This window comes from Schistocerca gregaria, chromosome 9 (assembly GCF_023897955.1).
Source record: "Schistocerca gregaria isolate iqSchGreg1 chromosome 9, iqSchGreg1.2, whole genome shotgun sequence".
Taxonomy (NCBI): Eukaryota; Metazoa; Arthropoda; class Insecta; order Orthoptera; family Acrididae; genus Schistocerca; species Schistocerca gregaria.
In genome coordinates, this window is record NC_064928.1 from 209,946,279 (window position 1) to 209,960,848 (window position 14,570).

At 42.9% G+C, this 14,570-nt stretch overlaps 1 protein-coding gene across 14 annotated transcripts in view; it reads right to left on the bottom strand.

Moving 5' to 3' along the window:
- LOC126291618 (echinoderm microtubule-associated protein-like 2) overlaps positions 1-14,570 on the bottom strand; it is a 552,411-nt gene that overhangs the window by 275,033 nt on the left and 262,808 nt on the right. For 3 of the 14 annotated variants that reach the window (XM_049985166.1, XM_049985163.1, XM_049985154.1), the window contains exon 1: positions 3,637-3,788. The exons of 6 other annotated variants lie outside the window; for them this stretch is intronic. The gene's annotated coding sequence lies outside the window, so the exon portion shown is untranslated. Of the gene's footprint in view, positions 1-3,636; positions 3,808-14,570 lie in introns of those variants that run through there. 5 more of the 14 variants (XM_049985162.1, XM_049985158.1, XM_049985160.1 and 2 more) reach the window with 4 other exon arrangements.

Sequence of the window (14,570 nt, forward strand, 5' to 3'; positions counted from 1 at the left end):
AACCTGATTTTTAAGTGGCACTACTATGAATACTGTAGTAAAGCAATAATCATATTACCCTATTTGAAGTGCAAGTGAATATGTAGCAGTCTTTTGCCAACGCAGAAGATGAAAGAAATCATTAATAATACTTTATTTCCTTTATCTTGTCTGAACGATAACAGCGTCGTTCATTTACTGCCAGATGATGAACTGAAACGGATACAGCTCACAAAAAACCTCAATATAGCCCTTGAATCAAGTTTCGGAGCTCCGATAGGGATTGGTCTAAAAGAAGAAAACGATAGATTCTGACTACGGGCTCCGTATTACAAGTGACTGGCGTCCAACTGGATAACACAATATGGAGTCATTACACAGATAAACCAATCAAAACGTTCCGCCCAGCGTGTTCTGTCGCGGATGCTCAGAGTGTGAAAATACCTTGTTGACATCCACCTACACAGGGAGAAATGACCATAGTAATAAAATATGAAAAATCTGATCTTGCACGGGAAGATTGAGATTTTCGTCCTTCCCACGCGCTATTCGAGGGTGGAACGGCAGGAAAATAGTAAAAATAGTTCAATGGACCCTCTGCCAATCATTTAAGAATGAACTGCGGAATAGTCCTATCGATGTAGACATCTTTCCTTGTACTGACCTAAAGAGAAGAGTCTGGGTTATGTCGCGTTTTTCCACTCGCTGTTGTCTTACAATATGTTCTACGGCATTAAACCCGAAGTAACTAACTGTTTATTCACTAAAAGATCAATAAGAAGGGCTCAGAACGGAGTAATGTAGTCCTACACTGTCGCAATTACTCAATAAGCTCCCACCAACGCGAAAACCAGAAATTCTGAATTCATCTGGAAAGAACATATCACGTGTTTCATTACATAATTGCAATCATGTCTTAGGATCCTTGATCTCTGCTATTATAATAAATGAATAACGCTGTCTTGCCCTCTTTTTTAACAACCGTGTACCGCTTTTGGTCTTCCCTGCAAATCATCTTCAGATCTGGCCCCGAAAGATACATTTGTCAACTATGACATGAGGTAAAACTAGCGTAATAATGTTTATGTCATTCATACCGCTGTTGCCAAACTGCACCTTGCGTAGCCAGACCTAACGATCTACAGGTTCGACCACAACCGGTTCTCGATTATAAAAGAAACTTTACTCCGGACGATATTTTCTCGTTTATTATACCTCATTAGCCACTCTTTCTACAGGTTATCTCATTATCTAAATTCAGGGATTGGCATGTTTGTTAGCTGCATGCGAAGTACCGGTGTTGGTTGTAAAGCTACGGGTGGTAAATAATAATGTACCGTAAATAGAACTCAGTAATTACCGACATAGGCAAGTACTTTCTTCGAAATAAGATGTTGTAATCAAATTAGTTTTACATTAACAACTACAGGTAAACAACAGCTGTATGGTACAGCGCTGCATAGTATGGAAGTGAATCTTGGATTGTGGGTAAAGCAGAACAAAAGAAAATCTAAGCCTTTGAAATCCAGAAAACCATAAAGACTGATAAGAGAAGAACGTAGGTTCTCCAAAGAATCAACGAGGAACCGAATACGTGGAAAATATTGAACAGAAAAAGGGCCAGCGTGGTAGGAAGTGTGTTAAAGACACCAGGAAATAACTTCCCTGGTACTAGAGGAAGCTGTAGAAGGTAAAAGCTCTAGAGGAAGACTGAGATTGGAACACATCCAGCAAATAATTGAGGATGTAAGTTGCAAGTTATAGTCTGACATGAAAAGGTTGGTACAGGAGAGAAATTCGTGGCAGGCTCTATCAAACCAAACAAATGAGAAGACATCGCCCCCCCCCCCCCCCACACACACCCTCCCTCACAGTGTAAATGAGGAGGCAAAAGCATTTTATAAAAAAAGACCGGTTTTTGTTAATTTACTCATGTACGATTAGCTGGCATAAGCATGAATAGCATCAAGCAATACAACGATAATTTATTGTTAATAGAGGTTAGGTTTCTATGATTTCCTAGTCTTTTTACTAACTAGTATCTTGATTCCTGGTGATGGAATCTATGAAACACGCTGGGTAGATCGAGGAGTCACCATATACTTCTTTTTCAAAAATTTGTTTCTGTTATGACACATTCGTTTGCCACGCCAACTTACAAACGAGCTCCTTTCAAAATATTCAAGATATAATGTCGCGTTGCACATGATTCTGTCACCACAGATAAGTTAGCGACATCAATGGTCGAAACAAAAAGGCTTTCGCATCCCCCCCCCCCCCCCCACCAACTCAATATTAATGTCTTCAGTTAGTGCGAAAAAGTTGTAAGACAATCTTATCAATACTGTGACAGTTATCGGAAAATTTCCTGTATATAAACGGGCTATATGCTTGATTGTAACAATAAAACAAGGGAAAACAGACGGACTGATTGTATAATCCTGAGAACTTCTTGGACAGAAGCGGAAAACATAGTTCTGCGTTTGAATGGCGAGAAATGCATATGCAAATTCTAACTGGAGAGTGTATTGTTTCTAGCTTACTCTTCTTCTCCCATTTGTTCTCTCTCTCACGTAACAGTAAAATTCCTCAAAAAGATTGCGCGTTGTATTGTAAAAACAGCATGACAGTACGGTGTGTCTATAAGCAACCATACAGTGAAACAGTAATGATTTTCGACAAAAAGTATACGTGACAATCGCGCGAAATATTGGGAAAGCGGGGTGTGAAATGAGAGGAAACATATGCGCAATGGATATGAGAAGATGCATTCAATATGAACGCACCAATATGCATATTTCTTCCATGTCCCCGACATTAGTGATGTACACTATAATGCTTCCGCATTCAAGCCTAAGAGTTATGAAATTCATAAATTATATACATAATCTCTACAAACATATTCTTCATGTGGATTCCAACATCGCATTGCCACAACCTGTCTTATAAGTTTACATTCGAGTTCGTAGAGCGACTAGTTTCATACGTGTTGGCTCATTTTCAAACCCTTACCTAGGCCACTCATGTAAATGAAATAATTTCACAGTGTATTAATGAACTGATTTCATCAAATGAGGGCTGTTCTTAAAAGAAATCTCAGGAAATGGTTTGAAAAACCAACAAATACCTTTAAAACTAGTCATTATTGTGAACGCAAGTGAAGGAAAAAATTCGGGAAATAAGTCTTAGTGATTTTCGATAACGCAGCAATTTACAATTTACCTATCAATTTTCGTTATTCATAAGAATAAGTGCACTGAATACGGATTGAAACTAGACATCGGGCTACGCTACACAACATGTTCGTCACAACGATGTTTACTTCGTAGTCATATTTGTTAGCTTCACCATCTCAGAATGAGGTGGGCATATCCCCACACTCTCACCAATATTTGACATATATTAAACGAATCAAACCCGCTCTTAGGCAGCATTTGCATTTATCTCTAAGACTATCAGTTTATCACAATAATGTAATAGCTTGACTCACTAGCAATTCAGAAAAACAACAATATGGCGTAATCCGGCGTTATCTGACACGACGCAGCCTCCAATATCGCATCGCACGGTTGAACAACATAGCAAGCATATGCTACAACATCTGTTGCATCTTCAACAGTTGCGAGAGGATGTTCTGCACAGTGGGTGAACACTCACGACGTGATATGTGCGACGGAGACGGCGGCTGCAGCTGCTACGCTCCCATGGCGTCGCGGTGTCGGTCACCAAGACGACGGAGACGCGTGGCGGTTTGCACTCCCCCGCGCCCTCCGAACACAACCTCACTCGCTGGCGTCCGCGGCGCGACTGAAAGGAATGACCTAATGAAGCGCGCAGAGGGGGAGCGCCTGACAATTGATGGACGACGGCGCATGCGCAGAGGGGCTGCCGTGCGCCCGAGGGGCTCCGAATGAAACGCCGAGGGGACACGCTGCACAAAAACGGCAGACAGAAGACATGCACGAACATCAGCGGGAACTGGAGCTCTCTTAACGCCTAGCCGCGGAGCACAAAGGGTGCCCTTGCGGCGGCGGGAAGCCAGCTGTTAGCAACGCGCTTTTCTCGACTACCACTTTCTCCCGGTCTTCCCGATTTTCTCTCTCAGCTGACGCGAAGTGCAATTCAGCTACTCAGCCCTCCTAGACGCGAGGTCAAAATGAAACCCACAGTGTATCCGAGACTTCCCCGTACTCCTGGGTCAAAATATATTTTTCAGGGCAATTAGAAATGTATCCACCAGGACAGCCGTGCGCGTTAAAGAGGGAGACAAAGAGCTATGGTATTTAGGCAGTTTTCCACATCCACTTTATTAAATGCAGGGCTGGTGCCTACGCCCCACGTCAGATACACGACGACTAAAAGTTTTGTGCCTTGATGTCACGTTTGTCGATGCGATTACACTATACGCAGACGCAAGCAGTACAAAAATTCCTCCTCAAGGGCAAAGGTGGGGGCGGACGGAGGGGGGGGGGGGGGGGGGGGGGGAAGAATTTACAGTGTCGTTGTCTACGCCTTGGTAATAGTAGCCTTTGTACAGATATTGTTGGGTCTCTCGAAATAGGAGAAGTGCTATAACATTCCCACTACACGACACTGACTGCATAAAGGCCACCCGAGACGTAGGGAACCGAAAATGAAAAAGCGATTGCAGATGGCTATAGCTATGTAATGCATAGCGATACATCGATAATAGTATGATTTTACACTACTGGCTACTAAAATTGCTACACCAAGAAGAAATGCCGATGATAAACGGGTATTCATTGGACAAATATAATACACCAGAACTGAGATGTCATTACATTTTCACGCAATTTGGGTGCATAGATCCTGAGAAATCAGAACCCAGATCAGCCACCTCTGGACGTAATAACGGCCTTCATCCGCTTGGGCATTGAGTCAAACAGAGCTTGGATGGCTTGTACAGGTACAGCTGCCCATGCAGCTTCAACATGATACCACAGTTAATCAAGAGTAGTGACTGGCGTATTGTGACGAGCCAGTTGCTCGGCCACCATTGACCAGACGCTTTCAATTGCTGAGAGCTCTGGAGTATGTGCTGGCCAGGGCAGCAGTCGAATATTTTCTATATCCAGAAAGGCCCGTACAGGACCTGCAAAATGCAGTCCTGCATTACCCTGTTGAAATGTAGGGTTTCGCAGGAATCGAATGAAGGGTACAGAAACGGGTCGTAACACGTCTGAAATGTAACGTCCACTGTTCAAAGTGCCGTCAATGCGAACAAGAGATGACCGAGAAGTGTTGCCAATGGTACCCCATACCATCACGCCAGGTGATACGCCAAACACGGATGCGACCATCATGATGCTGTAAACAGAACCTGGATTCATCCGAAAAAATGACGTTTTGCCATTCGTGCACCCAAGTTCGTCGTTGAGTTCATCATCGCAGGCTCTCCTATCTGTGATGCAGCGTCAAGGGTAACCGCAGCCATGGTCTCCGAGCTGATAGTCCATGCTGCTGCAAACGTCGTCGAGCTGTTCGTGCAGATGGTTGTTGTCTTGCAAACGTCCCCATCTGTTGAGTCAGGGATCGAGACGTGGCTGCACGATCCGTTACAGTCATGCGGATAAGATACCTGTCATCTCGACTGCTAGTGATACGAGACCGTTGGGATCCAGCACGGCGTTCCGTATTACCCTCCTGAACCCACCGATTCCATATTCTGCTAACAGTCATTGGGTCTCGACCAACGCAATCGCGATAGGCTACAATCCGCCCTTTATCGAAGTCGGAAACATGATGGTACGCATTTCTCCTCCTTCCACGAGGCATCACAACAACGGTTCAGCAGGCCACGCCGGTCAACTGCTGTTTGTGTATGAGACATCGGCTGGGAACTTTCCTCATGTCAGCACGTTGTAGGTGTCACCACCGGCGCCAACCTTGTGTGAATGCTCTGAAAAGCTAATCATTTGCATATCACAGCATCTTCTTCCTTTCGGTTAAATTTCGCGTCTGTAGCACGTCATCTTCGTGGTGTAGCAATTTTAATGGCTAGTAGTATATATTTTTTAGGGCAATTAGAAATGTACTCACCAGGACAGCCGTGCGCGTTAAAGAGGGAGACAAAGGGGCGTGGTTTTTAGGCAATTTTCCACATCCACCTTTTCAACTGCATGGTTGGTGCCTACGCCCCATCTCAGATACACGATGCCTAAAAGTTTTGTCCCACAATGTCACATTTGACCATGCGATTACACTACACGCAGACGCAAGATGTACAGAAATTCCTCCCGAAGGGCAGTGGTGGGGGCGGAGGGAGGAAAAGTGGTTCAAATGGCTCTGAGCACTATGGGACTCAACATCTAAGGTCATCAGTCCCCTAGAACTTAGAACTACCCAAAACCTAACTAACCTAAGGACAGCACACAACACCCAGCCATCACGAGGCAGAGAAAATCCCTGACCCCGCCGAGAATCGAACCCGGGCGTGGGAAGCGAAAACTCTACCGCACGACCACGAGATGCGGGCAAGGAGGTGGGAGGAACTGGCAGTATCATTTCTACGCCTTGGTAATGCCAAATTTAAACAGGCGCAAAATCTACAAGATTGGCGATCTTTTACAGAAGGTCGAAATTTAGCGCGGACTTTAATGCGAGATTCCTATAACAGTTTCCACAACGAAACTTTGTCTCGAAACATGGCAGAAAATCCAAAGAAAATGTTCAAATGTGTGTGAAATCCTATGGGACTTAACTGCTAAGGTCATTAGTCCCTAAGCTTACACACTACTTAACCTAAATTATCCTAAGGACAAACACACACAACCATGCCTGAGGGACGACTCGAACCTCCGCCGGGACCAGCCGCACAGCCCGCGACTGCAGCGCCTTGGACCGCTCGGCTAATCCCGCGCGGCAAAATCCAAAGAGATTCTGGCCGTATGTGAAGTATGTTAGCGGCAAGAAACATTCAATGCCTTCTCTGCACGATAGCAATGGAGATACCATCGAAGACAGTGCTGCCAAAGCAGAGTTACTAAACACAGCCTACCGAAATGCCTTCACAAAAGAAGACGAAGTAAATATTCCAGAATTCGAATCTAGACCAACTCCCAACATGAGTAACGTAGAAGTAAATATTCTCGGAGTAGTGAAGCAACTTAATACACTTAATAAAAGCAAGTCTTCTGGTCCAGACTGTATAACAATTAGGTTCCTTTCGGAGTATGCTGATGAATTAGCTCCATACTTAACAATCATATACAGCCTTTCGCTTGACGAAAGCTCCGTACCCAAGGACTAGAAAGTTGCACTGGTCACAGCAATGTTAAAGAAAGGTAGTAGGAGTAATCCACTAAATTACAGGCCCATATCGTTAACGTCGATATGCAGCAGGATTTTAGAACATATATCATGTTCGAACATTATGAAATATCTCTATTGACACATAGTCACCGGCCGGGGTGGCCGAGCGGTTCTAGGCACTACAGTCTGGAAGCATGCGACCGCTACTTTCGCAGTTTCGAATTCGGCCTAGGGCATGGATGTGTGTGATGTCCTTAGGTTAGTTAGGTTTAAGTAGTTCTAAGTTCTAGGGGACTGATGACCTCAGAAGTTAAGTCCCATAGTCCTCAGAGCCATTTGGACCATTTTTAGACACACAGTCAACATGGGTTTAGAAAACATCTGTTCTTGTGAAACACAACTACCTCTTTATTCGCATGAAGTATTGAGTGCTATTGACAAGGGATTTCAGATCGATTCCCTATTTCTGGATTTCCGGAAGGCTTTTGACACTGTATCACACAAGCGGCTCGTAGTGAAATTGCGTGCTATTGGAATATCGTCTCAGTTATGTGACTGGATTTGTGATTTCCTGTCATAGAGGTCAGAGTTCGTAGTAACTGAGTAAAACGGAAGTGATTTCAGACATTCCCCAAGGTAGTGTTACAGGCCTTTTACTGTTCCTTATCTACCGGGTGAACAAAAAGTCAGTATAAATTTGAAAACTTAATAAACCAGGGAATAATGTAGATAGAGAGGTAAAAATTGACACACATGATTGGAATGACATGGGGTTTTACTAGAAACAAAAAAAAATATTGTACACGCGTGAAAGATCTCTTGCGCGCGTCGTTTGGTGATGATCGTGTGCTCAACCGCCACTTTCGTCACGCTTGTCCTCCCAGGTCCCCAGACCTCAGTCTGTGTGATTATTGGCTTTAGGGTTAACTGAAGTCGCAAGTGTATCGTGATCGACCTACATCTCTAGGGATGCTGAAAGACAACATCTGTGCCTCACCATAACTCCGGACATGGTTTACAGTGCTGTTCACAACATTGTTCCTCGACTACAGCTATTGTTGAGGAATGATGGTGGACATATTGAGCATTTCCCTTAAAGAACATCATCTTTGCTTTGTCTTACTTTGTTATGCTAATTATTTCCATCTGATCAGATGAAGCGCCATCTGTCGGACATTTTTTGAACTTTTGTATTTTTTTGGTTCTAATAAAACCCCATGTCATTCCCAGCATGTGTGTCAATTTGTACCTCTCTATCTACATTATTCTGTGATTTCTTCAATTTACAAATTTATACTGACTTTTTGATCGCCCGGTATATTAACGATTTTTCAAGACAATCTGAGCAGCCGTCTTAGGTTGTTTGCAGATGACGCTGTCGTTTATCGACTAATAAAGTCATCAGAAGACCAAAACAAACTGCAAAACGATTTAGAAAAGATATCTGAATATTGCGAAAAGTGGCAGTTGACCGTAAATAACGAAAAGTGTGAGGTCAACCACTTGAGTGTTAAAAGGAACTCGTTATATTTCGGTTACACGATAAATCAGTCTAATTTAAAAGCTGTAAATTCAACTAAATACCTAAGTATTATAATTACGAACGGCTTACATTGGAAGGAACATGCAGAAAATGTTGTGGGGAAGGTTAAACAAAGACTGCGTTTTATGGGCAGGACACTTAAAAATGTAGCAGATCTGCTAAGGAGACTGCCTACACTACGCTTGTCCGTCCTCTTTTAGAATACTGCTGCGCGGTGTGGGGTCCTTACCGGATAGGACTGACGGAGTACATCGAAAAAGTTCAAAGAAAGGCAGCACGTTTTGTATTATCGCGAAATATGGAAGAGAGCGTCACAGAAAAGATACTGGATTTGGGCTGGACATGATTAAAAAAATGGTGTATTTCGTTGCGACGGAATCTTCTCACGAAATTCCAATCACCAACTTTCTCCTCCGAATGCGAAAATATTTTGTTGACACAGATCTACATGGGGAGGAACGATCACCAAGATAAAATAAGGGAAATCAGAGCTTGTACGGAAGGATATAGATGTTCATTCTTTCCGCGCGCTATACTAGATTAGAATAATAGAGAATTGTGAAGGTGGTTCGATGAACCCTCTGCCAGGCACTTAAATGTGATTTGTAGAGTATCCATGTAGAGGTAGATGTAATAGTAGCCTATGTACAGGTATTGTTGGGTCTCTCGAAATAAAAGAAGTGCCATACCATTACCAACACGACAGTGACTGCATAAAGGCCACCCGAGACGGCGGGAACTGAAAATGAATAAGCGATTGCAGACGGCTATAGCTATGTAATACATAGCGATACATCGATAAGACTATGATTTTAGTTGATTTTTTACCCCGCGCTCACTTCTCCGTCCATCTATAAGCTGCACACAAATAAAAACTAAACAGATGGAGGAAAAAACTGGCCAGATTATAGTAGGACTTGGGTTTGAGGTTTTCATGCAACTTAATTATGTACACAGACAATTGATCCATTCTAGGAGTCGACAATCTCCATAATTTTTGCCTGTTATCGACATTAAAATGTGAATGTCGTGTGGCTACGGCCTCCCGCCGGTTAGACCGTTCGCCGGGTGCAAGTGTTTCGATTTGACGCCACTTCGGCGACTTGGGCGTCAATGGGGATGAAATGACGATGATTAGGACAACACAACACCCAGTCCCAGACCGGAGAACAATCTCCGACCCAGTCGGCAATCGAACCCGGGCCCTTAGGATTAATATTCTGTCGCGCTAACGACTCAGCTACCGGGGGCGGACGTTATAGACATTAATAGGGTAAGATATCGATCTTGCGAATGATTTAAAATTATGGTTGATGTCAGATAACTAAAGAGGAATGAAACACTTTTTCCCGCGCGATGTAATTAAAAATCAACGATTTTCTAATTTTTTCCTTTCCTTGCACTGTGAAACCTTGCTTCTTGTCAAGTTTCAGGGTTCTAGGTCCATGTGAAGTGCCCGTAGGTTTTATTATGTGTTTCTGCAGTATCAAAAAATATGACATAAATGAGCGTATCTTTTGACTGCACTAACTTAGAAGCTTAATATTTTTTCACCGCCAAGGGTCCTTAGTATGTGATGTAAATTCCATCTCGATACGCCGTCCCGTTTCGCAGAAAACGCCACCTTATCACACGGACAGACGAAGACACAATCAGATGACAAATGCCAAAAAAATTTTTTGCTGTATGATTACGAATAAAGAATTTCGCTTTTTCTCCTTAACTTGTACTATGTAGCCATTCGTCTTGCCAAATGTCATGATTCTACAGGTTTGGATGAATGAGTTTGCGAGTGTCAAAACACATGACGCACAAGACCGTTTCTTTTGATTGTACTGATTGAGAAGATAAGTTTTCTACATCGCTAAGGAACCATATATCTTAGTATGTGACACGAATTTCAACTTACGCCCACCTGGTTCTGAGAAAAAGGGATCTTTACAGACGAGACAAACAGTCGGACACCAAATGACAAGGAAATATTTTTTTCGCTTATTATTATCACGAACAGACATTTTTCTGGCATTTTTCTTTACATGTATTGTGAAACCTTGCTTCTTGCCAAATTTTATAGTTCTAGATCAACGGAAAGTATCTTACAGGTTTCGATACGAGAACATATTTTGAGTGGTGTCCGCCTTTAGCAAAACACAATTTTGTTTTTTGTCCCAGACATGTTTCAATGCAGTTACAGCATCATCAGTGTTTTTTTATTATTATTGCTGTTAAACATAAGGAATGTTCTTTACTGTTTAAATACATATAAATATTACTTTCTACATAGTAATACAGGTTTCTGAAGAGCACATAAAGTGTGTATTCGTAACTTCTTACCACATGGTGTGGTTTTCCTGCTGAATTACGTTTTTACAGTCACTGTTTTTCTTTACAGTTTGTAACCTGCAACTATATACAACTGAATGAAGGCAAAATATTTACGCAAAAATTACAATTTCTAAACGGTTATGGCTATGCCTGAGATTAATAATTCATGTGAAAGGTGCGTGTGCGTGTGTGTGTGTGTGTGTGTGTGTGTGTGTGTGTGTGTGTGTGTGTGTGTTCAAAAATGGTTCAAATGGCTCTGATCACTATGGGACTTAACTTCTGAGGTCATCAGTCCCCTAGAACTTAGAACTATTTAAACCTATCTAAGCTAAGGACATCACACACATCCATGCCCGAGGCAGGATTCGAACCTGCGACCGCGGTTCCAGGCTGCAGCGCCCATAACCGCTCTGTGTGTGTGTGTGTGTGTGTGTGTGTGTGTGTGTGTATGAGTGTGTGTATCTATTTACATTATGTTTTTATTTTTCACTTACAGTTTCTTTTCTTCATTGTCTGTTTTTATGTTCTGAGTTGTCACTGTCACTGTTTACCAGCTGTAGTAACAAAATGGCGTTCAGTGGAACAGTAGAAGGTGTGAAAACAAGATGGCAGACAGTGCAACAGTTGAAGATGTCATTGGCAGTTGTTCTGAATCTCTCAGAGAGGTGTGTGCGAGCGGATGACTTCCATGGTGCTAGAGGGAGGTGTAGAGGGCAAAAACTGTAGAGGAAGAGAAGACAGAGACTGGAATCATCCAGCAAATAATTGAGGACTTAGGCTGCAAAGGCTCCTCTGAGATAAAGAGGTTGGAGCAGAAGAGGAATTCGTGGCATACGGCATCAAACCAGTCAGAAGAACGACGACGAAAAAAAAAGAATTTATTGAAAATGTAATTTTTTTACGAACGCATTAAGTAACTACTTCCATTTTTGTACGGAAAATTATGTCCTCCATATGACAGCACAAGGCCGCGCGGCAACGAGCAATGCGTTCATTGAAGTTCTCGATGGCCAGCTGGAGTGGCTGAGCGGTTCTAGGCGTTACAGTCTGGAACCTCGCGACCGCTACGGTCGCAGGTTCGAATCCTGCCTCGGGCATGGATGTGTGTGATGTCCTTAGGTTAGTTAGGTTTAAGTAGTTCTAAGTTCTAGGGGACTGATGACCACAGCAGTTAAGTCCCATAGTGCTCAGAGCCATTCAAACCATTTTTTTAAGTTCTCGATGGTTCAAAAATGGTTCAAATGGCTCTGAGCACTATGGGACTCAACTGCTGTGGTGATCAGTTCCCTAGAACTTAGAACTACTTAAACCTAACTAACCTAAGGACATCACGCACATCCATGCCTGAGGCAGGATTCGAACCTGCGACCGTAGCAGTCGCACGGTTCCGGACTGCGCGCAAGTTCTCGATGAGGTGTTCACAAACATCTGATGGGATGCCGTTAATAACCCTTCCAATTTCACCCTTCAATTGTCTTGATCTCACAGATTCAAAAAAAGGCGTAAGACCGCATGATTTAGCAGGCTCATCCTGGTTGCGATGCAAAGTCATATTTTTTGAGGAAGATTTTCATTCACCAGAGCAATCGTTTCAAGGGAAGTGTGCCATGTCGCATCATCTTGTTGAAACCAATAATCGTCATTTTCATTAATAAGAGAGAAAAACCGATTAGAAAGCATGTTTCGGTAACGGTAGCCGTCCACAGAGGAGGCAGCTCCCACATTTTCAAAAAAGTACGGACCGATCACTCCTCTTGCACAGAACCCACACCACACAGTCGTGCATTTCATCCTGCACAGTCACTTGAGGATTTTCATTACCCCAAATTCTGCAGTTCTACTTATTGAGGTACCCACTGAGGTGGAAGTGCGCATCATCTTAGAAAATTATTCTTTTTGTGAAGTTCTCTTTCTCCGCTTGTCGAGCAAAGACCCACTAAGCAAATCGATATCTCTTTCCATGATCTGCAGGCGCCAACTCTTGTGCGAATGCGTTTTGAGATCTTTTGAAAGGCCTTCAAGCAATGAACTTGGTGACAAATTCAATAGTCCCGAGCTCATCGGAGAACCGATTTTCTGGGGCTTACGGTCATATTGTCACGCACGACATCACTGCTTACTTGTGTTCGAACAGAACGTGGTCGTCCTGTTTTCTTAACGCTTGAAACAGACTCCTTGGTTTCAAACTTCCAGATCAACTTCCAAACTGCAGAAGGTCCAACAGGTCTACCAAAGAGACTGCTTACACCACGCTTGTCCGCCCTGTTCTCGAGTATTGCTGTGCGGAGTGTGGTTCGCATCAGGTGGGATGACAGATGACATCGAAAAAGTTCAAAGAAGGACAGCTCGTTTTGTTGTATCCTGATATAGGGGAGAAAGCGCCACAGACACGATGCGTGAATTGGAGTGGCAATCATTAAAACAAAGGCGTTTTTCGTTGCGACGGGATCTTCTCAAGAAATTTCAATCACCAGTTTTCTCCTCAGATTTCGAAAACATTCTGTTGGCACCCACCTACATAGGGAGAAATGATCATCACGATAAAGTAAGACAAATCAGGGCTCGCACAGAAAAATTTAAGTGCTCGTTTTTCCCGCGCGCCGTTCGAGAGTGGAACGGTAGAGAGACATCTTGATGGTCGTTCACTGAACCCTCTGCCAGGCACTTTATTGTGAATAGCAGAGTCATCACGTAGATGTAGATAGAGAAGAAGACAACAATAATAATAATAGTAATTACATAAAGTGTTTATATACGTTGGTGTTGATACATTTTCATGTAGGTATTTGGTGGTAGATTTTTGGTTTTTGAATCTTTAACGGCAAGCAGTGAAGCCGATGAGATTGTAATTCTGTCAGAAACGGCAAAGGGCTTAGAAGAGCACTTGAACGGAATGGATAGTGTCTTGAAAGGAGGATATAAGATGAACATCAACAAAAGCAAAACGAGGATAATGGAATGTACTCAGATTAAGTCGGGTGATGCTGAGGGAATTAGATTAAGAAATGAGACACTTAAAGTAGTAAAGGAGTTTTGCTATTTGGGGAGCAAAATAACACATGATGGTCGATGTAGAGAGGATATAAAATGTAGACTGGCAATGGCAAGGAAAGCGTTTCTGAAGAAGAGAAATTTGTTAACATCGAGTGTAGATTTAAGTGTTAGGAAGTCGTTTCTGAAAATATTTGTATTGAGTATAGCCATATGTGGAAGTGAAACATGGAGAATAAATAGTTTCAAAAAGAAGAAAATAGAAGCTTTCGAAATGTGGTGCTACAGAAGAATGCTGAAGATTAGATGGGTAGATCACATAACTAATGAGGAGGTATTGAATAGGATTGGGGAGAAGAGGAGCTTGTGGCACAACTTGACTAGGAGAAGGGATCGGTTGGTAGGACATGTCCTGAGACATCAAGGGATCACCAATTTAGTATTAGAGGGCAGCGTGGAG